The sequence below is a fragment of the Vombatus ursinus genome, unplaced genomic scaffold (genome assembly GCF_900497805.2).
Source record: "Vombatus ursinus unplaced genomic scaffold, bare-nosed wombat genome assembly UNPS02014802.1, whole genome shotgun sequence".
NCBI lineage: Eukaryota > Metazoa > Chordata > Mammalia > Diprotodontia > Vombatidae > Vombatus > Vombatus ursinus.
The window spans coordinates 4,243,228-4,269,627 of NW_020954580.1; the positions used below are offsets into that span (position 1 = coordinate 4,243,228).

Here is a 26,400-nt window from a genome sequence, read left to right on the forward strand (position 1 = left end):
AAGAAAGAAAGAAAGAAAGAAAGAAAGAAAGAAAGAAAGAAAGAAAGAAAGAAAGAAATGAAATGAAATGAAATGAAATGAAATGAAATGAAAAAGAGGAAATTCTCTATCACCATAATGGCTTCTTAAAGGGAAGCGTTTGTTTTCTTGGAGGAAGACAGTTGATGATCTGACTTTATTTGCAAGAGAAGCAAACACTTGCAGGCATATGCTAATCTCCAGAGAAAGAACTGACAGTATTATCCTTCATTCGGAAATTAATTTGGTACCAATGGGGTAAGTTAGAACAAATATCCTCTGGGCATTCTTTGCAGTATTGAAGAGCTGTTACAGCTTGTGCTCACCTACCCAGTAGTTCATTTAGGTTAAACAAATGACCCAACTCCTAAGCAACCGAATGCACAGAATACTTGCCCTCCCACACAGCCTTTCACCTCCATTTTCCCAGGTTCAACTAGGGTTCCTGGAAGTTCCAGACCCACCCAGAAAAGTGTGGCATAGTGGGCTCTTCAGAAGCTGTTATCATGTATGCTGTAGGAGGGGGTAGGATTAATGTTATGGCAGGTGGTGAACTGATTGCTGTGGGAGGTTGTAACTCCTCCTTCTCTCTAACAATTAGCTTCAATGAAGGAATCGTTCAGGGAGAGATGTTCCACCTCTCACGTTTATCCTTCTGTCGAAGAGGGTGGTAAGGAATTAGGAGGGGATTAGCAACATAAAAAACAAATAGCATACTGGAGAAGTGGGATGGCTGTGTTTTAAGATGGCAAGAATGGCACCCCCAATGTCATCTGTGGCTGTGGCATCAATGAAATAAATCAAATATGAAAATCAACAGAGAATGATTGAGCTTCCTCCGTATATGTGACTCCATGCTGGACAGGACGACATAGCAGATACAGGGAAAAGAAACCAGCTGAAAATCACAAGTGATTTGAATTGGAATTTGATTGGAGAGATTATTGTGGTGTCTCTACAGAGACAGGCTCCAAACTGGTCATTCAACAAGGCTTAATGAATACCTTTTATAGAAAGGCTCTGTGCTGGGTGCTATGATAGATACAGAAGTCTGAGACATGGGCTCTGACCTCAAGGAACTTACAAAATTCTTGGTAAATTCTATCCAGATGCTGCCTGATTAAGGATGATCCTGTCATTTTCCCAAGGCACTAGTTTCTTCTTGGAACTAGTCCAGGAGATCCTGGTCTTTAGCTCCAGGATTTTCTCCTCTACTAATTTCTCATCATCCTCTCCAACATCTCAACATTCATTCTCAGAAGTGGGCCCTAAATGTCTTGGTCCTCAAACCTGCTTGAGCCCCTGGGTTAGATAACTGTATTTACACAGTTCCTAATCACCTACTCCCCTTGCTGCTGTCATATCCCAGATTTGCTCACCCAAGCCTTCTCGATCTGGTTGATTCATCATGCTAACATTCTAGGTTTGTCAGCCAATCAGGAAACCTTCTGATTATAAACAGGCTTTTGGGGAGTTACCCAATTGGTTACAAAATCCCTTTGGCTACCCAGATATCTTCCTATTTTCAGCCCAAAGTAGAAAGGAGGATTAAAAGGGGAAAAAAACTATCATATGCTTCTATGAGACACTCATAAAGAGTTTTCCCCCCTATCAAGCAGAAAATAGAATCATTTACCCAAACACTCAGTACAAATGCTTTCACAAAAGACAATCTCTTTCATTATGGGAAGATGAAACATAGACAAATACATAAAAAGCCAAATACCAATTCAGGATAAGTACGAGTTACTGTAAAAGGAAATTGTACAGGAAATAGCATAAGGCAGTACATGGTTAATTGGAAACAAGCGTGTTTCTGGATCTATCAAGTAAAGAAAATGAGAAAACATGTTTCAAAAATGGTAAAGTACTTTGCTTATAATTAATAATCATACTATCCAACTCTCCCATGTGTATAAAATCTCTATCAACAGTCAACAAATATTTATTAATCACAGATGTGCCAAGCACTGTGTTAAGTGCTAAGGAATGAAAGAAAGGCTAAAGATAGACCCTGCCCTCAAGAAGCACCCGGTCTAATGGGAGAGATGACACACCAACAACTACGTATAAACAGGCTCTATACAGGATAAACAGGGGATGATCCCAGAGGGAAGGCACTAGCATTAAGGGAGATCAGGAAATGCTTCTTCCAGAAGGTGGGATTTGAACTGAGACTTGAAAGAGGCCAGAAAGCCAAAAGCTAAATGAGCATTTGTCTTTAAGCACCACACCCTTAAAGACTTCATCCAGCTACCCTGTGAATGATGGAAATTGTGTCTTACCTAATCATGGCCAGAGCCAAGTTTCAGAGCAGGTAGGTAGGTCAAGGCAGGGATATATATATACACCAAAGTATAGTATATCCTCACAAACAAAATTGACTATTTAATCTTAAATTCCTTGTACAACAGAAACACTCAACAGCTTTGGACCTAGGAATTCTACTTTGGGGAACATGACAAAAGCAAATAAAACCAGGGATAAAAAAAATAATTCACATAAGGATTTTGAAAGTTACCTCCACTAAAATCCTGGAATGGAAGTGCTTATTGGCTCTCTGAGACTAACCTTTAGCAGGTTCAACCAAGCTGAAAATCTTCTGAATACTAACCCAGAATGGGTGAACTGTGAAGGTTCACTTGGTCCTTTGGCCTCCTTCAAGCCTTAGTTAAAATCCAACTTCCTCAAGAAGCTTTTCCTGATCTTCCTTAATGCCACTACCTTCTGTCAGAGGTTGTCTCCAGTTTATCCTATATCTAGGTTGTGTACATCTGACATCTAGCTAAGTGCAGAAGGGTTCTTTACCAGGCCACCTCTCTCAGGAGAATGGGATGCCATGAGCCTGAAAGAGAAAAAGTACAAGGAATATAAGTGGTTCTTCTTGCATAAGTACCGACCCATGAGGCAGTACCAGGCCAGGAGGACAGCTGGTCACAGTTCTGCGGTGGGCATTCAGAGGTGGCAAGAAGCAGGCATAGTGCCGTAATATGTAGCGAGGGTAGGGGGCAGGATTGTTAAGGTATGCATGGAAGTCAGGGGTTGTGGGGAGTGTGACTTTCAGTTCCGTGTTTGGCTGAGAGAGAAAACAGTGAGTGAGGGTGGTCAAGGGTGAGGAAGCCTCCAGCAGGATAGCCCTTGTCTTAGATCTTCACCCTATGTGTGGTCTTCATGGCATTTGTGGGCCAATTGCTAGTACAGCCCATAAAGCTAGGTGGCGCAGTGGATAGAGCACAGGACCTGAGTTCAAATGCAGCCTCAGATACTTGACATTTACTAGCTGTGTGACCCTGGGCAAGTCACTTAACCCTTATTGCCTAGCCAAAAAAAAAAAAAGTATAATCCAATATAGGACAAACAATGACAAGGGAGATAAGATGAGATTCTTACTAGAAAAGTTTATCTAAAGCATGGGTACAAATAAATTAGACTCCCAGATTTACATCAATTCATCAATAAATATTTATTAAGCACCTAATATGTTCCAGGCATGTACTAGGAGGTCCAAATACAAAGGATGAAACAATCCCATTAGGTTTACATTCTAATGGAGGAAACAAGGACATGTATGTGTAAATAGAATAAATAGAAAGAGAATGAATACAAGGTAGTTCAATGCGAGATATTTAAGAAAGGAAGGCACTTTCTGATCCCTTAAAGAAGGTACTTGGAGGAGTATCAGTCAACCAAACAGAAGTAAAGCTTTTTGGTGTGGTTTTCTGGCCACAGAAACTGGGGAATATGGTCTATTAAAGGGCAGGGATGAAATTGTGGATCCTTGAAATATTCATTGATTCACAGAATGAGTATTTATTGAGTACCTGCAATATGATAAACACTATGCCCCATGCTAGGAATACAAATACCAAATAGTATAGTTCCTGCCCTCAAGGAGTTAACTTCTTTTGAAGTGAGTTCAGAATAGAACTGTTTGTAGTAGCAAAAAATTAAAACAAAATTAGAAGTCATCCAAATGCCTCACAATAAAGGAATGGCTTCAGCAAACTCAGATATAGTTAGAGGATGTAATACTCTAGACCTCTTAAAAATCACAGCATGGGTACTGTGTCCATACCCAGAAATGTGTGTGCATGTGTATGAACATTTTAAGTAGAAAAAAAAAAGTAGGAGGGAGTATTGATTAATGAATTTATCATACCTAGGTAGACAGGTAAAGTGGCAGGAGCCCTGGTTTGGGAGTCTGACAACCGTAACCATTTTTGTCTTTGGCCAGATTCTTTTCCATCTCTTGGCTTCAGTTTCTTCATTTGTAAAAGGACAGATTGTACTTGATAGCTTCTGAGGCCTCTTACATTGCAACTTTAGCTCTAGATCCCATGACGTAATGAAAAGTGTAGGCATGAACACTAACAGATGGTGCAAGGGAATTCACAGTGACACACATAGAAGTTAACATTAATTACATTTTTTCTTAGTAAAATTTCTGAAGTTCATAATATTTTTTAGAAAAAGATAGACAAGCAACAAATCCTTTCCTTGGTTCCAAATGATAAAATATTGAGTGGTCTAGAGGGTTGACAATCCCCCTGTGTCTCAATCCCCCAGTGTCTCAAAACTAATTTGTTAAGTTTCAACTGAAGGTATAGAATTGTACTAGCAGTAGGGGAGATACAAAATTTGAATCTTCCTCTATCTACTGCACAACTCAACAGCTACATGGTGCTGGGTTTGGAATTAGGAAGATCTGAATTCAAATCCTGCCTCAAACAACGACTAGCTGTGTGATGCTGGATAAGTCTTTCACCCTCAGAATTCTCCATGAGGAATTGGCCTCCAATGTCTCTTATCACTCTAAATATATGATTCTATATTCCTTCCCTCCAGGAGCTTACTGACTAGTAGAAAGATAAGACACAATCGCAAATAGTTATAATAGATCGTAAATCATGATAAGGACACTATGAAGATGATAAAATATCTTATGAGATCAAAGGAGGAAGTTTGTCACAGAAAATGGAGATCATAAAAGGCTTCACTGAAGAGGTAGCATTTAAGTTTTATCTTAAAGAATGGATAGAAACTAAATAGAGATGAGGAGGGAGGTCATTCCAGGCATAGGGAGCAAGTCCTACCCTGGGACCTTCACTGCCTTGATGGGCAAGTATCATACGATATACAATGGGCCCTGGCTACATTTCACATTCCACCTGGCCCACTCACTTTCCACTCTTTCCCTTTCCACTTCTGAAATTGTAATCGAATTAATAATGCCATAAATACAGGAAAGGACAATTCAATCAACTTCTCTTTGGCTTTGTTCATCATTCCTGAGATTTCTTAAAACAAAAGACCATCACTTCTCTCTATGTGCTTTTTCTCCCTGTTAGAATGTAAGCCTTTTAAGGTCAGGGACTATATAACTTGTTTTGTTTTGTTTCTTTGCCCATCCCTCTTTTATTATGAATTTAAATATCAACAAACATGTCAATACACAAAGAAGGAATAAGAAAAGAACTGTGTATGAAATTGTGAATTGTATTATGGACCCATTTTTAAAACTGTCTATTAAATTTAACACAAAAATAACAAAAACTAGCCTGCTTTTCTACATCCCTTTCTGGACTTCCACTCTCTTTCTTTAAAAAAAAAAAAACTTTTTCATTGACACTATTTTATTTGAATCACTATAAATACCCTTTCATTCCCTCCTCCCCAATAACTCTCCACCTCCATCTCCAAATAAAAGATTTTCCTTGTAACAAATATAATCAAGCAAAACAAATTTACATATTGGCCGTGTCTGAAAATGTATGCCTCATTCCCTGCCTTTCTTCTAAGAGGAAGGAATACATGTTTCATCATCGGCCTTTTGGAGTCATGATTAGCATTCTTGCATCTTTCTAAATTGTTTGCCATTGTATTATTTTAGTCACTGTGCAACTGTTCTCCTGGTTCTGCTCACTTCTCTCTGTAGGAGTCCATAAAAGTCTTCCAGCTTACTCTGCATCAATCTCTTTCACCATTTCTTATAGTATAGTAATACTTCATCACATTAATATCCCATAGTTTGTTCCATCATTCTCCAATTCATAGGTGCCCTCTTTATTTCCCATTCTTTGCTTGGTTTTTCATCTCTTGGAAGTTAAGGGAAGTAACCAAGGTAACTTTTGTTGCACTTAAACAGATAATCAATGTTACCATGAAGGCTGAGGTTAGTGGATCTCTTGAGTTCAGGAATTCTGTGCTATAATGAGCTAAGCAGATCAGGTGTCCATATGAAGTCTGGCAACAATATAATGAGCTCCTGGGAGTAGGGGCCACCAGGCACTCTAAGAAAGGGCAAAGTAACACAGGTCAGAAATGTTTGCTCTAACTCACCTCCTCCCTCTGTCTCACCTCCATATCCAATCTGTTGCCAATTACTACTGACTTTGCCTTCCTAAGTCTCCAATACACCCCCTTCTCTCCTCTGATGCTGTTACCACCCTGGTCCTGGCCTTCATCACCAGGTGTGAACCTGGACTATTGTAGCAGCCTGCTGGTTGTTCTCTCTGACTCATCCTCCCCACTCTAGTCCACCCTCCACTCAGCTATCAAAGCTATTTTTCTAAAGCACATGTCTGACCATGTCACCTACACACACACACACACACACACACACACAAATTCAACAAACTCCAGCGGCTCCCTATTACTTTCAGTATCAAATATTAAATCCTGTTTGGCATTCAAAGCCCTTCTAACTTACAACCTAAGTGACACAGAGGATAGAGTGCCGGGCCTGGAGTCAGGAAGACTCATCTTCCTGAGTTTGAATCTAGCCTCAAACACTTACTAGCTGTGTGACCTTGGGCAAGCTACTTAACCCTGTTTGCTAAAGTTTTCTCATCTGTAGCTGAGCTGGAGAAGGAAATGACAAACCACTCCAGCATCTTTGCCAAAAAAAAAAATGGGGTTATGAAGAGTCAGAAATGACTGAAAGGACTGAAAAGTAACACCTTTCTGGTCTTCTTATACCTTACTCCTTTCCACATACTCTCTGATCCAAGGACACTGGCCATATTGTTGTTCCTTGAACAAAACCCCCCATTTCCTTTCTCTAGGCATTTTCACCTGCTGTCTCCCATGCCTGGAATTCTCTCCCTCTTCACCTCTGAATCCTATCTTTCTTCCTGTTCCATCTAAAATCCCATGATAAACCTTTCCAGATACCCCTTAATGATAGTGCTTTGCCTCTGAGATTATCTCCATTTTTTCCTGTATGTATCTTGTTCCTACATATTTGTTAGCATGTTGTTTCTCCCTTTAGACTATGAGCTCATTGAGGGCAGGGACTGTCTTTTGCCTCTCCTTGTATCTCCAACTTAGTACAGTGCTTAGCACATAGTAAGCCTTTGTTTTTTGTTGTTGTTCAGTCATTTTTCAGTCCTGTCTGACTCTTTGTGACCCCATTTGGAGTTTTCTTGGCAAAAAGACTGGAGTGAGTTGCCATTTCCTTCTCCAGCTCATTTTACAGATGAGGAAACTAAGGCAAACAGAGATAAATGACTTGCCTAGGGTCACACAGTTAGTGTCTGAGTCCAGAGTTGAGTCCATCTCAGGAAGATGAGTCTTCCTAACTCTAAGCCTGGTACTCTATCCACTGCACCACCTAGTTACTAGAGTAAGCCTTTAATAAATCTTCATTGACTGACTTACTCTAACTTGAAATCCAGGGCTCCCAGCCTCCATGAGCTCCTCCCCAGTAGAGACAGCATAGCTTTAGGGATAAGGAGCAAGTCTTGTATTTGAAGTCAAGAGACTCGGTCCCTACTTCCCTCTACTTGTGTCAGCCTGAGCAAGACAGGCCTCCTCCCCCTAGAACACGAGCCACGTCTAGGACTCTTAGGCAGATCTGTGGATGATCATTTGCGCACATTTCTCACCTACTACCCACCTTATCTCTCCCCAGTTGCTGTCTCCTTCCAGGAGCTGGCTAAGCACCCTCCGAGGCCCATTGCTGCCTGCTAGCTAAGCATTAGCCCATTTCTCTTGTTTCCTCCATGGGTCCTGTGCAAGGGAGGGGATAAGGATGATTGCACCCTCTTGGCTCTGCACCCCAGAGCAGCAGCCGGAAGCCTCGGGGATGTGCCTCCCTCAATAAAGATTAATAGAACAAAAACTGTGCGTGTCATTCTGAGTTCTCTCTCCCAGGGGGCTTAAGTAACTGCTTCACTCCTGCCAAGTCCATCTTCTGCCTAGTGCTACAGCTTTTACAACTTCTGGCTTATCATTAGGACCCTACTCCTGGGGTATAAGTCCAAGCAAATCATTCTTGCTCACTTACCCCTCTCTCTCCTGTCTCACAGGGTTATTGTGAGGATCAAGTGAGATAATATTTTTCTTTATATACATACATTAAGGTCTGAGGCCCTCTTTAGGATCCACTGATATAATGATTTCTTATCCCTTAAGCAAAGCACCTATCCCACTGCACCTGAGTCATTCTGTATATCAAAAGCCCCATAGGCCTAGGGCATAATATTCTCATTCCTTTCAGAGACAACATGTAAAGAGATAGCAAGGCATAGAGATGTAACAGATTCACCATGCCAAATTCAATTAATAATAGTATAGGAGCCCTGGATGGTTGAAAGCAAGGTGAAGGAGATAATGCATTCCAACAGACATTTATCATATGCCATATGCAATTGTGCAATGTCCTAGGCACCCAGAATCCAAAGGTGAAACAAGACATTAGTCCTGATCTCAAGAACCAATTGGTAAGCCTTCACTAAGCACCTCCTATGTGCCAGGCATTGTGGTAACTGCTGAGACCACATAGTCCAAAATTAGATGGTTCCTTCTCTCAAAAAACTTATATTTTATCTGAGAAAGAAGCTTACAAACTCCTAGACTGTAGATCTCCAAAGATGATTGGAGCACCTATTAATGTTTTCATCTTCCTTGGATTCAGACTGAGTGATAAACAGAGGCAAACTCCAAGGCAAGAGTAAAGGAGCAGTATGAAGCTCCCACCCCTCAAGAGAAGACCTCCCCTATCTGTTTACTGATGCCTGACATTCCTTTAACAGGCAAGGACCTGTTTGGAAGCTGAAGCTGAATAGATAAACACCCTCAGGAAAAGGATTGGCTTATCCTCACCACTGAGGCATCCACCACTATTGCCCTACCCACTACTGACAGCAAGTTTTGATAGGAGAAAGAACCTGAGCCCCTGAGAAGGGGAAGGGTGGAGGTGGAACACCCTTAGAAGTAGGGGAAAGAATGGAGAATGGGGAGGCTTCATCACTAAATAGCCTTTGCAAGGAAGAAGTTTAGATGATCCCTACTTCCTGACATTTCCATTATTTATGGCAGATTAATACCTCAGATCAGCGAATGGATCAAGTTGAAATCCCTCTTCCCTATGACAAAATAAACTCATTCAAATAATCCTGAAGCAGTTATCAACATAGTGCTAGGGACGCCTCATTCTGCTTTGAGCATCTTGGAAGCCACGCCCATATCACGCAGCCAAATTTGCACAGACTTGATCCCTGGGCCTCCACTCCCTCCAGTAAGGTGAGATGATGTGTTTGAAGGCTGTAATGTTAGACTTTGATTTTATGGTGTTGAGATCAGATTTACTGGATTCTTTTTTTTTTTTTTCAGGGTTCAGCATTAGGTACGGTACATTGCACGTATATAAATCAAATTAACATACGCTGTCATTCCCTGGTAGAGCAGCTGCATTCTTTGTGTTCCATTTCATAGTTAGAATGAAACACTTAGATTTCCATTACTAGATTGCAGCCCCACAGGGTGACTTCAACAACTATCTAGCAGAAAGGAGGCTTTTAATTCCAGGCTTGTTTCAAGAAGGCAAATGCGAGCTAAATGGACAAAGTTACTGAGCAGTCACTAATTACCACCCAAAATACTGATTCCAGCAGTCTGAGGTTGGCAGGAAGTAATGCGGACTCAGTTCATGGAGCCCAGTGTGCTAGCCTGAAGTCGCACCCAGGGAGGGCATCCTCAAGGGCACAGATGGGCTAGGAGTTTGGCTGATTAGCTTAATCAATCAATCAATAATCAATCAATAGTTATTAAGCACCTACTATGTGCCAGGCATTATGCTAAGCCCTGGGGATAGAAAAAGAGGTAAAAGACAGAGCCTGCCATCAAGGAGCTTATAACTTAACAGGGGAGCTTAATAAGTTAGAGACCATTTTTTTGTCTTTTTTGGTGAGGCAATTGGGGTTAAGTGACTTGCCCAGAGTCATACAGCTAGTGGATGTTATGTGTATGAGGCTGGATTTGAACTCAGGTCCTCCTTACTCCAAGGCTAGTGCTCTATCCACTGTGCCACCTAGCTCCCCTGCAATTAGAGACCATTCTGCTTGAGAGACAGGGAGATTTAGTGATTAGAACGCTGGACTTGGAATTAGATACCCATAGGTTCAAATCTCATCTCTGACACATTTGTTATATCACTTGAACTCTGCAATTCACAATTCCCTCAGATGTGAAATGGGAATTATAGAGACTTAACTCACTTGGTTGGTTTAAGGCCCAAATCAAATGTGTGTGTCAATACATCATATTTATTTACTCAGTGTGGCTAATAAGGCCAAAGTCATGGGTTCTTTTTGTGAATCTAACTTTGCTCGTTTTATCATCACAGACTACTCTTCAGTCTTAGCAATCTGGCAAATAGATGTCAATGGTCACAAAAGGGATTGGGCAAGAGAGAGGGGATGAATCAGTGCATGAAGACAATGTGGTGCTGTGGGCAGAGGGCTGATTTAGAATCTGAGGACCTGTGCCAAATTCTGGTCCTGCCACTTATTACCTGAGTGACCTTGAAAGTTCATTTCATCTCAGTGCCTCAGTTTCCTCATTTGTAAAAGATGGAGTTAGAGTAGGCGAATTCTAAGATCCCCTCCAGCTCTAATCTCAATGATACTATGAAAAAAAATAAATGAAAATCCATACCTTCTTGATGGTTGGCCAAGTGGAGTTCAATTTCTATGAAAAAGACAACATAATTATAATTAGCTACATGGTGGTACAACTGGTGAATGCACTTCACTCTCCAGGATCTCATCTTCTGTATTCATTTCCTTATAAAAAATATTTATTGATTTTTATATAACCAGTTTCCCCTAGTTTTCACCTCCCTTTGAGAAAGCTATTGTATATGACAAATAGATTTTTAAGAGAAAAAAAAAGAAAAAGAAGAGAAAAAAAACAGTGTCACTGACCAACTCATTGCAGAACATCTAAAATGTGTGTTGTGTCTATTTTCCATGACCTGTTATACAAGGCATGTTGACCTAATGCAAAGGTGTTGAGCACACAGCCTACCAGCTGCAAAGTTCCTGAGTGCAGCCTAAACCAGATTAAAATGTAGTTGGGAGATATTTAACAAAATAAATGGAAATATAATAGAACATAGATAAGGTTAGTATGTAGTTTTCTAAATCAATATGCAGTCACAGGAATCCTTATGTACTGTTTGGCTGCCTGCATTTCTATTTGTTTGACACCACTGGGCTGACTGATAAAGTTCTTAACTTGGACTCAGAACAACCTAGGTTAAAATTCTACCTCTGATACTAGCTGATTGACTCTGGGAAACATTAATCCCCATGTCTCTGAGGCAATGCCTTAGAGCTTATATGTTAACTTATAGATGCCTTGTAGGGAAAGTGGAATGAATTTCCACACTGGTAATTCCTCACATTGATTAAATCATAGTCCAAGTCTGGGGTTATAGAAAGATGACATAACCCATTCTCTCTCCTATCTAGCCCTAATAGAGAAAATGTCCACTACCCTCCATTATCCTACCTTCAGCACAATTTTGTTGTTGTTTTTCAGTGGTGTCCAACTCTTCATGACCCCATAGACTGTCGGAAGTCACTACTCAATTGGGTTTTCTTGATAAAGATACAGTAGTGGTTTGCCATTTCTTTCTCTAGTGGATTGAAGCAAACAAAGGATAAGCGACCTGCCCAGGATCACACAGCTACTAAGTATCTGAGGCCAAATTTGAACTCAGATCTTTCTGACTTCAGACCCAATAAGTCACCTAGCTGCCTCTTCAACACAACAGCTACCAGATGGCTCTGGAGGAGAAAGTGAGGCTGGTGACCTTGCACAGCCCTCCCTCACTCAAATCAAAGTCAATTGCAAGTCATGTCACCATCTCCCTGATGTCATGGTCCTCTTCCAGAACAAAGGACAAACCACAACCACAACTATTTATAGAGCTCCTCACAGCCACCCTATAAGGTAGGTGCTATTATGATCCCCATTTTACATGTGAGGAAATTGAGGCTGAGGAAGAAGTGAAATAACTTGGCCAACAACAAACAACTTGTAAGTGTTTGAGGAAAATTTGAACTCAGGTCTCCTTGATTCCAAGTACTCTACCTACTTCATGACCTAACATCTTATAGTTTCATCCTGCTTTCTACTAGGACTAAGTCCAGGCAGGGTTGGGGAACCTGCAGTCTCCAGGCCACATGTGGCCCTCTAGGTCCTCAAGTGTGGCCCTTTGACTGAATCCAAACCTCACAGAACAAATCCCCTTAATAAAAGGATTTGTTCTGTAAACCTTGGACTCAGTGAAGAGGCCACACTCAAGGACCTGGAAGACCACTTGTGGCCTGCAGGCCGCAGGTTCCCTACCTCTGGTCCAGAGTATCTCTAAATGTCTCCATGTCAAGAGACAGCATGGCATAGCAAAAAGATTGATGGACTTGAAATCAAGAGCTACTAGTGCTAAAATTATTCTTCTGACACTCATTGTCTGTGTGACCACGGGGAAATCAATCAGCTTTTCTGAACCTCAGTCTCCTCATTTGTAAAATAGCCTAATAAAACCTGTAGTACCTTCTTCACAAGGTTTTTGTGAAGATCAAATTAAATAAAATAATGAAGCATTGCAGTATAATAGCTAGGCAGATCAAAACATTTCCATGCAATAACAATGTGGGTTTCCTTAAATTGTTTAATATACAAAAGTGATGCACGTTCTAAACTGACCTTGAGAAAGCTTCCCCATCCTTTTCACCTGAGTGTAGCAGCTGCGCGTTCTCAGAATGAGTGATGACCATGTAGCTGAAAGGTAGGATGGAGACTAGGGAAATCTAATTTTCCTTGGCCTCTATAGCATGTAGACACACCTTCTTTTGAGGGTCAAACATTTTGGCTCCTAGGGCCAAAAATACACACATACATGCATACATATAGACTTATTTATATTGTATATAGGGATATAAAACTGCCTTAATTAGAAGCCCAAATATGAATGGCCTTTCCTAAAGCTATTATCCAAATATCTGAGTAGGCCACAAAGTGAAAGAATTATGGATTTTAGACTAGAAAATTATTTTTCTGCCAAATAACCATTTACTGTAGGGCAGTAATGTATATCTTCCACTCTTGGTTGCTTAGCAGTGTAATTACAATGGTTGGAGAAACTGGTGGTCCCAGCTAAGGCCTCACAGGGTATCTGTTCCTTGATAGTTTTACCTAGGCCCAAGGTGTAATTCTTTGTTTTGTTTGTTTAGGCATTTGGCTTTTACCAACTCATTCAAGGTTCAACAGGCTCTGGGGGAATGAGTCACACTAACCAAACCCTCCCATGGGAGAAAGACTAGTAAACTAGTAACCTAGAAAGCCAATTTGTGATTTTACACCAAGAAATATTACTGCCAAGGAGATAGGGTTGCATATTCCTACTGACTGGTCCACCCTGTTTTCCTAGCAAGAGAGTCTATTTGGGAAAGTAAATCGACATTACAAAGTTTCTTGTTGAGTAAAAAGTTAGAACAAAGGGATTTGGATTGTCTCAGTTTAATAGAGATCAGATAATGTGCTGTACTCATTTGTAGATGTTGATGAGGTTATATCTGCCAAGAGAATGCAAATATTCATGTCCTTCCCATCAAGACACCTTCTCTCCTGCATTGTTTTGGAGATAGACATTTTTACTACTAAATTTTCTTTTCTCTAGAGGAAAAAACATGAAAAAACACAATATTTGTAAAGCATATTGCAGACTTCAAAGTATTCTATTACTATCATAACAAGTAGTTGTTACCATCCTCATTGTAACTGTTACTGCGATATCACATTAAGGTAGATAACTTAAATTACTCAGGCTATATCTAAACTAAAATTAGTTATGATTTTGGTTGATGTCTCCCTTTGGGAATTTTAGAAGACCACGTATTTTCTACACCAATACTCACTCAGAACATTAGAGGTGAAAGGTTCTTTAAGGGCAATTTGGCAAAGCAGAAAGAGCCCTTATCTCTTTGTGCAGTGACGGCTGGATTTGGAGCTAGAGGAAATGAGTTTGAATCCTGAATTTGCCCCTTACTCCTTTTGTTATGTTTTGGGGCTTCAGTTGCAACAGTCAAGTGAGGGGGCTGAACTAGCTGACTGCTAGGCCCCTGTGACCCAGTATTCATCCAGGCCGATGACCTCATTTTGCAGTTGGGTAATTCAAGGTTCAGACACATTAAGTCACGCCGATTTACTAATGACAGAGCCCAGACCAAATTCCGGGAGATACAGCTAACTAATGGCAGGATCAAAAGCCCCATTCTCCTAACTTATAAGATTATAGAATTTAGATCTGGGAATGAACTTAGAGTTTATCAGGTTTAAAACACCCCTGAGGGTGGTTAAATTTCTGGGCAAATTTTCCTAGCATCATATATCATAGGCTCATAGATCTGAAACAAGAAGGAAACTTAGAGCCATTTAGTTCAAACTGTCTTGTTTTTAAAGATGAGGAAACGGAGTCCCAAGGATATTATAGGATTTAACCCAGGCTACAAAGATAGCAAATGTCAAAGGCAGAATTTCCATATGGCCAATCTCTTCTATTTTATTGATTTCCAGAGGATACCTTCTGACCTGTTTGAAAGTGTGTCACGTCCCTAACACAGGTTCCATATTCCCTGAACTCTTATACATGAAATTTTTCATCACATCACAGCAAGAAGCATTAAAGTTCCTGCCACCCAGGAGGCTGATCAAATCATGAGAGACATCAGCATATCTCTATCTTAACTCATGCAGGTATCAGTAAAGGGGGAGAAAGTCATTTCTTTTAAAATACATGCTGAATCTTTAATCAATGCAGAACTGTCATGCCTTCTTCCTTATCTCTTTGTGCAGTGACAGCTGAATTTATCTTTCTTAGGAGCAAGCTTCCAAATGAGCATCATGTCTGTTTTTCCAAGGTGAGTAGTTTTTCATCATTGGGCAAACAGACATGTTTAACATCGGTGTTTGCTAAGAGTACAAACAGCTTGTCATCAATCACAGCCATTCCCTAGGAAGTTTCCTGAAGCCATAAGCATTGTTGTACTTCTCTCGTCAATGAGAAGGAGCTCAGTGTCAGGGTCAGGACCCCCAGGACAGCTGCAACAATGTTAGACAACTTCTCAAACTTACCCTGTAAACCACCCACCTGAGTTGTGACAAAGAAAACATAAGACCTCACCACTGGATGTGACAAAAGGGGTAGAGAGCCAACATTCTGAAGGACTGCTTCTATTAGCTAAGAGCTCCATAAATGCCAAGCTCCAGATTACTACGGTGACTAGCAATTTCACAGTGATACATACTTTTTTTTTCTGCATAATCATCCCCAAAGCACTGCCTGACACATAGTAGGCACTTAATAAATACAAATTGACTAATTATGGAAGAGCGCTTCATTGTACCTACTCATGGTGCCTCATATTCTATAATTAGAGTACCTGGGAGGCAGGGGAAGCTCCACTAAATATTAGACTGACCCTACTCCTTGCAGAAAGTTGTGGAAATGCAGCTAGAAGCTTTTATATTCCTTGGCTCGTCTTGTCATTGTAATTCATATTTGGACCTCCCCAGACCCTCGGGTCACCTTTGAGAGGAAAGGGAAGGTGGATCACTAGTCACCCTTTATATGCTCCAAGCAGCATTTTCTACAGATGCTTTCATTTCCCTCTTCAGAACTTTCTAGAGGATATTTTGAGACCCTTCTATAGATTTCAGTGACCCAAATCACTGGCTTGGGAACCAATACTCTCTAGGCAAAAAAGTTTTTTTTTTCCTTTTCTTAAAATTTGAAAAAGAATGACTAACTTCTAAATTTGTTGTTATTTAATTTAAAATTATCCCCTCCCAGATCACTGCCTTGTCATGGCATAGTTGCTTGCAAAGCTTAATGAAACTATGGCTATACCACGCAGAGTAATGGAGAAGTCATAGTCCACCCTAGATGGACAGGTCATAGTAGAAAGTTCTGACAAAAGGTGATCCACTGGAAAAAGAAATGGCAAACACTCCAGTCAAGTACTGAAGCTGAATATTAAATATTTTGACCACATAATAAGAAGACAGGACTCATTAGAAAAGACCCTGATGTTGGAAAAAGATTGAAGGCCAAAGGAAAAGGAGACTGCAGAGGATGAAATGAATAGATAGTGTCATGGAAGCCATGAACATGAGCTTGGACACACTTTGGGAAATAGTGGAAGAAAGAAGGGCTTGACATGCCATGGTCCATGCATTCACAAAGAATCAGACATAATTGAACAACTAAACAACAACTACAAATTTAAAGTTATACTGATTCATTTTGTTTTTACATCATAATCACTTCTGGATATACTCCCCAACACCTACTCATCCAGTGAGTCTTCCATAACAAAGAAAAAACAGACAGATCAACCCATATAGCACCGTTGAGAGTGCACAGTGATGTCTTGATTAGTATGGAAAATAAATCCCTTGAAATGGCTACATTATTCAGATTCACATTGCACATTTCCATTGGGCTGGAACCAATTACCATCTTTTACACAATTATTACTTCAAATAGTGTAAATTAAAATACATGTGACCACTCAAGGGATTCATCATTTATGCTAATCAGCAAGTAGCTGTATATAACATTTTATACCTGTTATCTCCCACTTCTTCAAGGAATATGCATTTTTCAACTCTTTACATTATTGCTAAGTATACTATATTTTAAATACTAGCTTTGGGAGTATTATGTTCCTGGTTCTGCTTACTTTACTCTTCTTCAGTTCATGTATACCTTCCCATGTTTCTCTGAATTCCTTATATTAGTTGTTTCATAGAGTACAATAAAATTCCATAGTATACATAGACCATAATTTGTTTAGACATGCCTTAATCAGTGAGGACCCACTTTTTACTTTATTTTGTTACCACAAAAAGCATTTCTATGTAGAGTTTATTTTAGATATTTATATATTTTATCATATGCAGTATGTGTGTATATGTGTGTGTATGACTTCTGCAGAATAGCCCTGTACAGGAATCATTGGATCAAAGGATATGAACATTTCAGTTATTTTTGTTGTACATTTGCAACTTATCTTCTACAATGGTTGGATCAATTCACTAGATACAAAATTTGGCCTGTTTTGATTTACAAATGGTCAAAGGGTATAAATAGGCAATTTTCTTTTTTTCTTTTCTTTTCTTTTTTTTGAGGCAATCAGGGGTTAAGTGACTTGCCCAGGGTCACACAGCTAGTAAGCTTCTGAGACCAGATTTAAACTGAGCTCCTTCTGACTCTAGGGCCAGTGCTCTATCCATTGCACCACCTAGCTGCCCCTTGAATAGGCAGTTTTCCAAGGAAAAATTCAAACTATTGACAGTCATACTCTTAACATGAAGTCGAGGAAACTCTGAAATTCTGTTTCACACCCGAAATATCAGTGAAGATGACAAGAAAGAAGAATGGCAAAGATTGGAGGAGCAATGGGAAAATGGGTCCATTGATATACTCTTGGTAGAGCTGTGAATTGGAATTATTCTAGAAAACAATGAGAACTATGTTTCAAAGGTTACTACACTACGCATACCCTTTGACCCAGCAATACTACTACTATATCTATACTTCCAAAGATATAAAAGAAAGAAGAAAAGGTCCCATATATACAAAAATATTTATAATAAGTCTTTTTGTAGCAGCAAAAACCTCCTGGAAATTAAAGAAGTAACTATCGATTGGGGAATGTATGGACAAATTATGACATGTAGATTTAATGCAATACTTTGTCACTTATAAAATAACAAAAAAGGACAGTTTCAGAGAAACCTGGAAAGACTTGTACGAACTGGTACTCAGTGAAGTGAGCAGAACTAGGAAGACAATTTACATAATAAAATCAACATTATAAAGGGAAATAATTTTGAAAGATTTAAGAACTTTGATCAATGCAAAAACTGGCCAGTTATAAAGAATGCTATCTACCTTCTGGGTAGATGCAGAATGAGACATGCATTTTTGGACATGAACAACGCAAAAAAATTATTTGTTTGACCATGCATATTTTACAAGGGTTTTGTTTTTCTTTTTTGTATTGGAAGGGAGAAAGAAGAAATTGTTAATAAAATTATTAATTATTAATAAAAATATTAATTGTTAATAAAATTGATTGTTAATTTTAATGAGTAAAATTAATAATTTTAAGAAATAAAATAAATTTGGGCTGGTATTCAGATCCAAACAAACCAGTCAGGTGATGCCTAGGTCCATCTGTTCTGATTAAGACACTGCCACCCACAAGTACACATATTACCTTATTATCTATTGTTTTTTATTCAAAGTCAATAAACATTTATTGAGTACCTGCTACACATGAGAGAATTCTGCCTGGGGTTGGGTGTGCAAATTCTTCCCTTGAGAAGCTTAAAATCTACTTGAAGAGTCATATGTTCATAAATAACTATGATACAAAAAAGATTGTTATAAGAGCCAAGAAAAGATCTCAAGAAGGTGCCTTGAGAAATATCAGGAGATATCAAGCTGAGGTGGAGAGAGGAGAAAAGGGGAAGGGAGAGAATAAGGACAGGCTTCCCAGAACAAGTCATTAGCTAAGTGGAATACAGAGAGAAGAGAGGGATTTTTCTAAATAAAGCTATATTTGATTCAAATTGCTCAAGTTCTCCTCTTCCCCATGCACAGAAGGCAGCATGAAGAGATAAATATGACTGGTAGAGCTTTGCAGATACACTGATGTCATATCAACTCTACCATGCCTTTCTCCTGACTTGCATGCAGTTATTATTTTCATGCAAGTATGGCCATTTCTCTGCATCAGATGTGTACTTCTTGGAAGTTTGCCAACTTTGTCTACCACTTAATATGAAATGGTGTTGGCATTAACCTTTGTGGACCATTCATATTCAGCCTGCAATTCTAAGTAAGGCTTGCATATTTTGGATAATGCAATGTTTCATCTCTCAGCCTACTGAGTTAAACCAAAAAGTGTTTATTAAGTTCACATTATGTGCCAGGCACTATGCTAAACACTAGGGATACAAGGGAAGGCAACAAAAAAGAAAGTCCCTGCTCTCAAGAAACTCATAGTCAATTGGATGGACATGCAAACAACTTCATATAAATATCAGATAGAATAAATTGGAGATAATTAACAGAGGGAAAGCACTAGACTTAAGGAGGAATGCAAAAGACTTCTTGAAAGGAGGTGAAATTTTAAGGGGGACTTGAAGGATGTCAGAGAAGGAAGGAAATAGAGATGAAGAGGGATAAAATTCCAGCCAAGGAGGACATCCAGTCAACATGCTCAGAGTTATGAAATGGAGTGTCCTGTACAAGAAATGTCCTGTGCAAGAAATTACACCTCTTCTGTCCACTATACACTCTGATCACAGAGTATATAGCGGACAGAAGAGGTGTAATAGGTATGTAGGAGAGAGTGAGGTATAATAAGACAGATAAGATAGGAAGGGACCAGCTTATAAAAGCCATACAGAGGATATTATATTTCATCCTGGAGGTAAGGGAGCCAATGTAATTTATTGAATGAGGGAGAAAGGGATGGGTTATGATTAGACCTGCACTTTAAGCAGATCAGATTGTCAGTTGAGTGAAAGATGGATTCAAGTAGGAAGAGATTCGAAGAAGGGACACCAAACAGAAATTATTGAATATTATTGAAATAATCCAGGAGTGAGGTCATGGTGGCAGGGTCAGAGGAAAGAAGAAATTAGGCTTCAATTTGAAGTTGAATTGACATGAGTTAACAATAGACTGGACATGGGGGGATAGAGTGAGCAAGGAATCTAGGATGACATCTAGGTTGTAAGTCTAGGTGAGTAGGAGGATGGTGGCCATTAACAATAATAGGCAAGTTAGGAAATGGGGATGGCTTGGGAAGAAAAATAATGAGTTCAGTTTTGTACATGATGAGTTTAAGAAATCAATAGAACATCTAGTTCTAGATGACCAATAAGGAATTGGTGATATGAGACTGGAAGTTAGGAAAAAGGTTAGGGCTAGACAAATAAATGAGAGAATCAACTGCAAAGAGATGATAGTTGAATTCATAGGAACTGAAGAGATCACTAAGTGAAATGGTATATAGAGAGAAAACAGCCCAGAACAGAGCCTTGAGGGTCACCAACATTTAATGGAAGTCTTCATCATCAAAGGAGACCAAGAAGCAAGTAGGAGGAGGGACAGGAGAGAGTAATGTCATAAAAACTTAGACTGTAGAGTATCAAGGAAAAATGTTAAATGAACCAAGACCAGGATTGGACATGATACAATATCAGAAAAGTATATACTCAATAGACCACCAAATGTGGAGTTTCTTTTTGTTTCTTGAAATCCCAGACAAGACTGACAGAACATTAAGGTCTATAGTATTTTTACATGCATCATACTGTATCATCTTTGCAATCCTGTGATGTAAGTATAATGGTGATGAGGATGATGATGATGATGATGACTGGCATTTATATAGCACCTAGGTGGCACAGTGGATAGAGTGCCAGGCCTGGAGTCAGGAAGACTCATCCTCCTGAATTCAAATCCAGCCTCAGACACTTACTAACTTTGTGATGCTGGGCAAGTCACATAACTCTGTTTGCCTCAGTTTCCTCATCTGTAAAATGAGCAGGAGAAGGAAATCCAAACCACTTCAGCATTCTTACCAAGAAAACCCCAAAAGGGGTCATAAAGAGTTGGACACAACTGAACAACAATAACAACTATGTCCCAGGCACTGGACTAAGTGCTTTACAAATATTATGTCATTTTTATACTCACAACACTGGGACATAGGTGCTACTACCTCTTTATTTTACAGATGAGGAAACTGAGGCAGACAGAGATTAACTAACTTGCCCAGGGTCACACAGCTAGTAGGTATCTGGGCCTGAATTTAAACAAGATCTTCTGACTACAGGTCCATAGATCTATAGATTGTACCACATAACCCCCCCCCATTAGGTATCATCCTCATCTTACATATCAAATGTTTAGAAGAAGGACCTTTAATGCCATCTAGTCCAGCCACCTCATTTTATAAATGAGGAAACTGAGGGTCAGAGAGCTTACAGGACTAGTCAAGGGTTACACAGCTAGTAAAGTTTGAGGTAGGGTTCAAAAGCAAGTCTTCTTGATCCTAGGGGTGACTGTTAGAAGCTTGCCATCACTTGGCACTCAATGCACCATACCAACTTGCTCCTCAATGTCAAAAACTATGGAGATCAACAGTTATGGGAACCGAATAAACATCATTGGATTTGCTGATAAGGAGGTCATTATCAGCCTTGAAAGGAGTACTTTTTGTAGAGAGGTATAGACGGAAGTCAGCCTGAAGTTTGAGGAGTTAGTTTATGAGAAGAAAAATAGAATCAGTAACAGGGTCTACTCTTTATTGAAGTTTGATAGTGAGAGAAGAGAGAAAATGTGTTGTCCCTTGAAAAAATACTAGATACAGAGAGCTTAACTAACAGAGCTACACCTTGACCAGAATAATCCTCAAGGATATGCTGTGCTTCTGTACTCAGTATAAAATGTTCTGTCCTTGGACTGCCCATTCAGCAAAAGAGAATATACAAGGAAAGAAACCCTCAACCACAGGATCATAAAGATCTTAGGATCCAGACATGAATAGCTACATCACCTTGCTTATGGCTTTAGGAGTCAATATACAAAATAATCTGGTTAGCAACTTTTCTGGGTATATGTTATTTCTTCCCAGTACTCCCTGTAGGCACAGGCTAAGTTGGTTTTTGTCTTTGTATGCCTAACACCTAGACATACAAAGTGTCTGATAGTGCTTAATAAATGTCTGTTGAATTTAACTGAATTCCTATCTGGCTAGTTAGTAGTCCAGTTTTTCAGTCATACAGAGTAATGGTCTGATATGAGCAAGGGTGTATAGGTGGTGAGCTCTGCTAATAATCTCTGTGACCTTGGTAATATTGCTTCTTTCCTCTGGACCTCAATTTCCTAATTTGTAAAATGAGACAGTTAGATTCAGTGATTTCTAAGAATCTCCCTAGTCCTAACATTCCATGATACTAATCTGCTTCTTCCATCTGCTTTAGCCAAGCAGATATCTGGGAGAAGGGATGGAAGGAAGAATGGAACAAAGGAGAGAAGGAAGGAAGGAAGGAAAGAAGGAAGGAGGGAAGGAAGGAGGGAAGGAAGGAAGGAAGGAAGGAAGGAAGGAAGGAAGGAAGGAAGGAAAGAAGGAAATTAGTATTTGTTAAGTGCTTACTATATGCCAGACACTATGCTAAGCTCTTTAAAAATATTATCTTATTTGATTCTCATATCCTCAACAGGCAGATGTTATTATTATGCCCATTTTACAATTGAGGAAACTGAGAAGGTTAAATGACTTGCCCAATGTCACACAGCTAGTATCTGAAGCCAGATTTGAACCCAAATTTTCCTAACTCCAGACCCAGTACACTATCCACTGTGCCAAACAGCTGCCTCTATTTTGGAAGAAAATGAGGCACTCAAAGGTTATTCAACAGTTAGCAAAGGCAGATTTATTTAGCTATGTCAGAGTAAGGATATTTAAAAAGAAATGCATTGAGGACTCCTGAGTTGATTAAGTGGCACAAAGTTCCCTTGCCCCTGAGCTGCTGCTCTGGCAGCTAGCATTAGGGTCATCCATTAAAGGCATATAATATATGTATACATAATAACCTGGAACTTTGCATTGCAAGATCAAAGAGGAATGAGTGGGGCTGCTGACCTTTGTCTTGCGTTCCTGTAGCTGTACCTGAATCCCTGCTCTTCTGATACCTAGATGAGAAAACTGATGCTTTTATGGAGCATGTTGGTGGTGGTATAAGGACAGGAACCTAGTCTCCTAACACCTATATCAGTTCTTATCCCTCCACACCATGTTGCTGTAATCAACTAACTAACAGGAAACCCAACAGAGTAATTAATATCTGGTATTCACCATTTAGGCAGCCCTCAAATGCGTTCCAACAGTTATAAGTTGCTTGATTGTGACTCAGAATACATTTCTCCATAGAGACTATATTGTACATGATGGCTGGGTTACTGGCCAGTCCACGAAAGCCTCTTTACCATATGATGTACCTGAAGTTACCCGCCCTTAACAGTTCCACACACAATCCTTTCATGAGTTCTGAATTCTGAGTCCCCCAAACCCCCCAGACCATTGACTGGGAAGAGTCTTCACCAGCCTGGCAACTCATCTGTTAATGCAAAGGGAAAGGAAGGAGGTAAGGTTGCCAGGTGGAGATTCCAGAGTTTCACATAGCAATAGCTTAAGAAGACTCTGGTAAAGGGATCATGAAAAGAGATGTAACAGAAGAGAAAAAGGCTCTCCTCAGGAGAGCCAAAGCTACAGTGCCATTCAGGAGTACAGGTCCTTTGTAAGTCAAACATTCAAAATTTGGGGACTGCTGGATAACCAATCTGATTTTTTTTTTATTTTCCACTCCATCCAACATGCACACACACAAACACACACACCTTCATTGTGTGGAATGAAGGGAAGAAGAGACTCCCATGAGTAGAAACACAACATGGTGTAATGAATAAGCTCTGGAAGTGAAATCAGCAAGACTTGGGCTCAGATTCCATCTCTGAGACTTACCAGCTGTCAACAGTCCTCTTTGAGACTCAGTTTCCTCATCTGTAAAGTGGGGATAATAATACAGTGTTGTCATGAGGCTTAAATGAAATAATGTATATAAAATGTTTTGCAACCCTTAAAAGCTCTATATAAATGTCAACTATTATTATTGTTGTTATGAGTCATTAGAAGGATACCATGGGGAAGCAAGCAAGCATTAAGTGCCTGTTATATGTCAGTAACCATTCTAAATGCTTTATAAATATTATATCATTTTATGATACCTAGTGGGGGTTTGTATCTGTCCCTTTGCAATGATGCAGCACCTTCTGTGTCCAAGGACCACTTTGGTCAACAAGCCACAGCATCATGTCTGGAGAGATGCCAATGATTATCATCCTCCTTGTTTTCTTACAGGCATGCTTGGCAGACATCCTTTGCCCCTGACAAGGGTAACCCAGTTCACATCGTGTCTGTGTCTACTGTGGGCAGGGTGGGATTTTATTAAATACAGCAGGGAGCAGGGTTTCAAGCAACCCTTGAGTGATTCTCAATCAGGCATGAGCAAGACTACAGCTGGAAAATCCAGAGGAAGAGGGGGAAGAGAGGGAAGCAGCGGCATTTTCTCCTCTCTACATCTCAGAGGGCACATTGTCTAATCCTCCCAAATGCAATTGGGTGCAGTACAAGAGCGAGAATCAAGGCTAATTAGAACTACATCGACAGTATCCAGTACCAATACTAAGAGTCATCAAGTGTTCTTCCTTGACACTTGGCAAGTGGATTAGCCTATGACAAACTAAAAGCATAAAGCATACTTAAAACCCTTCTGTCTTGAGGAGCAGCAGCAGATAAGAATTTATTAGTATTGTTGCCTAGTCATAAAAAAGAAGGTAAAAAATGTATGAAGGTCACAGTTCCCTTTACAATTGATCAATTTATCTTTCTTTGTCCCCATTCCTATGCAGTGAAAGGAGGGGTTTGGGAAGTGTGATCTGAGTGATATTTATGTTGGGTTTAAAAGTGAAGGAGAAAAACAAAACAAAAAAGAATATTGTGGTCAACAATCAAAATTTGAGCTCCCCTTTTTGTATTGTTTTCTGTTAGAAAAGGACAGGAATCCAGCCTTTGCAGTGCTCAGGTTAAATTTAACCCTACAAATGTTTATTAAAAGCCATTGTAGGTGCAAAGCACTATTAACATAAATATGGGGAAAAGGACAAAATTAAGGATCTTTTAGCAGCCGTGAGATCCTCCGCTCACCCCCGCCATGACCTAGCTGCTCCGCAACGCCATCAAGAAGGCTCTGGGGTGGCTAAATGCTGCTGCAACTTATTTGAAGCCTTGATTGGTCACATTTTGGCAATATGCCAAGGTTGAACTGGTTCCTCCAAGTCCTGCTGAGATCCCCAGAGCCACTGAGAGCCTGAAAAAAATAATCTCATCAGCTCGAACTGGTAGCTTCAAAAAAATCTCACAGTTAAGGAAGCTCTGCTAAATAGTTTGGTGGCCACAGAAGTATGCATTGGCAAGATCATAGGCAAGCATGGCATCATTGGATATGATGTTTGAAGACCAACTTCTTAGCATCTGAGTGTTTGATTTATCCTTTGTGTGTTCGTGGAACATAGATGCCTAGATTTCTAAATAAAATGAGGAAATTTAAAAAAGAATCTTTTAATCTAGCATGGGAATAAGTTTTGTTGCTGTTCAGTCCTTTCAGTCATGGTTAATTCTTTGTGACCCCATTCGGGGTTTCCTTGGCAAAGATACTGGAGCAGTTTGCCTTTTTGTTCTCCAGCTCTTTTTGCAGATGAGGAAATGAAGGCAAACAGGGTTAAGTGACTTGCCCAGGGACACACAGACAATAACTGTCTGAGGCCGGGTTTGAACTATGGCAGATGAGTCAGGAAGACTTCCTGACCCCAAGCCTAGAGTTCTATTCACTGCACCATCTAGCTGCTCATGAGAATAAGACATGGACACAAATAGTCATAAGTTAGAAGACTTTCAGCTTGAATCCACAGACCACATTAAACCAACAGAAGAAGGCAATAACTATGAATACCTTGTTCTCTTCCAGGCAGTTATCAGTTAACATAAAGATATCAAGATAGCTTTATAAAAGTTTTTTGTATAAAGATTGGATTTGGATATGTTAAACGATTCACTGGCATTCTCAAATCAAAGATAAATGAGAAGAATATGTTTAAAACAAATGACATCTGCATAATGCCAGTCAATGTATGTTAACAGAAGTGTAATAAGTACCATTACATATTTAGAAAGTATCCTGAGAAAAGCTCACGTGGTATTATTGAAGTTCAGAGCCTATCACCCTAAGAAAACTATAGAAAGATGAGCATTTCCTCACCAAAAAAAGAAGGGAGAAGATGAACAGAGCACATGATAAGTAGGTCAGAAATCTAAAGAAACACATTTGGAGCAATCCGACAGCATTTCGTAGAACAATAGTAAATATAAATAACAAGTATACGCTATT

At 39.7% G+C, this 26,400-nt stretch overlaps 1 pseudogene; it reads left to right on the top strand.

The window, feature by feature from the left end:
- Positions 1-8,050: 8,050 nt before the first annotated feature.
- Positions 8,051-25,469, top strand: LOC114051491 (annotated as a pseudogene).
- The last annotated feature ends 931 nt before the right edge of the window (positions 25,470-26,400 follow it).